We start from the raw sequence: 3,553 nt of genomic DNA, 5'->3' as shown, positions 1-3,553 counted from the left end.
CGTATAACTTGAGTTTTTGTTGGACATCGTCTATAATTACTAGGGCCCGGATTTTAGGCAATTAAAAAGTCGGAAATAGGTGCCTAAAATAGTCCCTTAAACTACTGCAAATAGTCCCTTAAAAACTGAAAATAAGCCATACTAGGTCCTTAAAGTTGTGGTTAATTAAATTAAAAAATGTGTTTTTAAAGTTTTAAGTAGGTACACACAACAAGATATTTACTAATTATTTTTTATTAATTAATATACAATACTACAAGTTTGTTAGTTATTTACATTGTTACGTATTTACATTGCATACAAGATATTGCTCTAAATTTTCTACTTTAAAACATTGTCGGTTATCCACCAAAATGGACTTATATTTTGAAAAACTTCTTTCTACCTCGCAAGAGGTAATGGGCGCAAATTTGTAATAAATTTCTTCCATTTTGGTGTCATGTTCCGGCACATCTTCACCTCTAAAAATTCTTGCCAATTCTAGAAGAAATTTGTATCCAGGATTTTTTTCAGTAACATCTTCAAGTTTTTTTAATGCTACTGCTGCTACAGGGCCTGGAGATTTTTTTAGGGAGGTAAATACGTTTTCAACAATTTTGATTGAATCGGTTAAAGGTAACCCATTTTTTTCCAATTGAGTAATACTTTCGCAGATTATTTTAAAATTACTGCGAACATAAATTAATTGGTTTTTTATTCCGGGTTTCTTCATTATAGACTGTGCTTTTTGAATAGCAACAGCAGAACTTCCATCAAAGGACATGACAACCTGTGAGTAGTTAAAAACAGTTTAACAATCAATTAATTTGCTTATCTTTTATATACTTACTTCTTTAATGGAATCAAAGTGTTCGCTGTAAAACATAGCAGCCTGAAGCCATGTTCCCCATCGTGTTAAAATTGGCTGTGGAGGCAGTGGCATTTCTTTTAGTTTTTCTTTGTACATTTCAACTCTCAAAGGTGCCTTAACGAAAATTTTTTTCACGTTCGAAATTAAATTATCCACATCTTCATATTGATAGCGAATTTTTTCAGCCACTAGATTTAAAGCATGCGCTAAGCATGTGACATGCACAATTTTTGGATAAAACACCTTAAGGTGTCTACCAGATTTTATCATATATGGTGCTCCATCCGTTACAAACAAAAGAAACTTTTCAGCAACAACTCTGGTACTCCACAAGATTTCTACGCATAGAAATTTTAAATCAAAATAAATTTAAAAAAGTGAAAAACCCTTACCTAAAGATTGATTTACGAATCTAGCTATTGTCTCATGATTTGTTCTTTCTAATTGTTTAGACGCCAAAAGATAAGATTTTCCAGGTTCATCTTCTGAAAGTTTCCCAACCAGACAATTCGCCACATATCGCCCAAGTGCATCTGTTGTTTCGTCAACTGAAACCCATATGTTAAAAGGATCCAGCTCATTCCGAATGCGGTCAATAGTCTAAAAGTGAAAATAATTTTAAATTAAATATTAAAAGATAGTATGTTCATACATCTTTGTAGCATTTTGGTAAATAATTTTTCCGTAAAGTAGACTCATCCGGAATTTTTCTACCACAATATTTTGTCAGAAAATTCTGAAACGCAGGATTTTGTAGTTTGTGCCATGGTATATTGGCAGCTAAAAAGACGTTACAAAGTTCCATATTGAATGTACTATTTGCCGATTCCTCCAAGTTCTGTGTCAGCAACGTTTGCCGAAGCGGTGTCATAATGTTCTCTTTATGGATGGCCGTTTGCTCATGCTGTTGCAAGTGACATTTTTTTTCGCATATAAACTACAAAAAATAAAATTTTCAAATAAGTAAAAAATATAAAATGACATATTTTTAATTATGCTTAACTTACCAGTTTACCACAAGCTTTACAAAACATTTCTCGGGTTGATTTTATTTCATATAAATCTTTCTTGCTTGTCCACTGTAATATTTTTTCGCGTAAACTAATTTTTTGTTTCGGCATTATGTTCACTTTAAACAGGTTCACAAGAAACACGACCACTGCACGGAGATAAAGTAAACGAGAAATGACAAATTTGTAATGCTTATATTTACGTCTCCCACCAAATTTCAGAGGAGATGGTTAATTTTATATTTCTTAAATTTTTAGAAAATGACACCCTTAAGGTTTCTCTTATTGTTTCACTTCGGGATTTTAATTTTCGTTTTTATGGCAAGGACCATTTTATAAACGTTAAAGCTTCTAACAATACCTAAGTATCAGAAAACATTAGACCGCGTATACCTGCACCCCTTCGAACAGAGGCAAACAGATAAACTCTGTAATTTATGCCAGTCCAGTCTAATGGTTTGTGGTAGAGCTCGTGCCAACTCTCATGATCGATGACGCAGAAACCAAAATGCGTACCGAAGCGGCCTTACTATTCGAACTAAAAACATCGGTACCATTTTATCACGCTTTACAGATTTGTGGGCTAATTTATGTTGATATTTAGTTAGCGACAGGTCCCTAAATAATGTCTGGCATTCTAACCCAAACCGTTGGACAATGTAAAATGCAAATTTGGCGCCACCCTGAAAATTCTAACCAAACGACCGATGTTTCTACGTTTCACTTATTGAAATTGGGCTCCGCCTTCGCGCCGCTTTTGTCAAGGTCATCGATCATGACAGTTGGCACCAGCTCTACTTAGGTATTGTCGGAGTATTTACCGCTGACATCATGGTCCCAACCGTAAAAGCGAAAAAGTAATTCCTGTATTGTACTGCACTTTGTACATTTCAGTAATTACATCTCCTTAAATTTTAAAATCATAAAGCATTGTAAATTTTATTGAGGTACCACTTTTACATTTTCAATACCGTAAACTTCCCAGAATTCGAAAATTGGGAAAAAACCGCAAAAATGAAATTGATTTTTGGTCATTTTAGGCATGTTCAGGCAGTTAAAAGGTAAAATAGGTATTTAAAGGGCATTTTAGGCCGAATAGGCAGAATCAAATATGGCTCTAATTACTCTAATTAAGCCAGAAATCATTTATAGACAAGTTTCATACATGTGCCTTAAAAAATAAAAATAGTCCATTTTGCCTAAAATCCGGGCCCTAATAATTACTATAGCTTCGCAGTTTGTTGATTCGAGACAAATGCTCGAAGTGAAATTCATAAAGAGAGTAATTTTCGGTAGGTCGGTGATTTGCAACACCCATAAACAATTTGTAGGCGTCGCGATTTGCTCGGAACGTTTGGGATAAAATGGATTTCCAGTCGCGCCACGTAAATGTGGACCAGTCACGTTCGTTGCTGACGAAGCTGTCATACCATGTTTTGGCAGTACCCTTCAATTTATTAACGGCTTCCATTTATAAAGGTTGGCATTATACGCAACGGTTTCAATCTGCGATGTTGTCATGCATTGGATCGAATTCGGGGAAGATGAGTCGCTACGCCTTCGGTGACTCCGCTTTTTGTGCGATTTTTGGCTGCAGTCGGAATCAGCTGATGAGGACGAACTGCTGCTCGAGCTGGAGGAGGGCGACCCCCTTTTCTTCTTTTTCCCTATTGCGGGCACGGGATTCACTTCA

At 35.4% G+C, this 3,553-nt stretch overlaps 1 long non-coding RNA gene across 2 annotated transcripts; it reads right to left on the bottom strand.

Annotated features, from left to right (window-relative positions):
• Positions 1 to 216: 216 nt before the first annotated feature.
• LOC138128405 (uncharacterized) lies at positions 217 to 2,534 on the bottom strand. 2 transcript variants are annotated; one of them, XR_011158641.1, is made up of 5 exons: positions 1,858 to 2,534; positions 1,503 to 1,787; positions 1,243 to 1,450; positions 830 to 1,188; positions 217 to 769 (listed from the first exon to the last, which is right to left on the bottom strand). It is a non-coding gene; the product is annotated as an uncharacterized lncRNA (long non-coding RNA). The 2 variants fall into 2 exon arrangements; XR_011158640.1 differs by having other exon boundaries at positions 1,503 to 2,530.
• Positions 2,535 to 3,553: the final 1,019 nt, after the last annotated feature.

Source organism: Tenebrio molitor, chromosome 4 (genome assembly GCF_963966145.1).
Source record: "Tenebrio molitor chromosome 4, icTenMoli1.1, whole genome shotgun sequence".
In the NCBI taxonomy this organism is placed as follows: Eukaryota; Metazoa; Arthropoda; class Insecta; order Coleoptera; family Tenebrionidae; genus Tenebrio; species Tenebrio molitor.
Note: the sequence above shows the minus strand (reverse complement) of the source record. Positions and strands in the feature narration are given on the sequence as shown.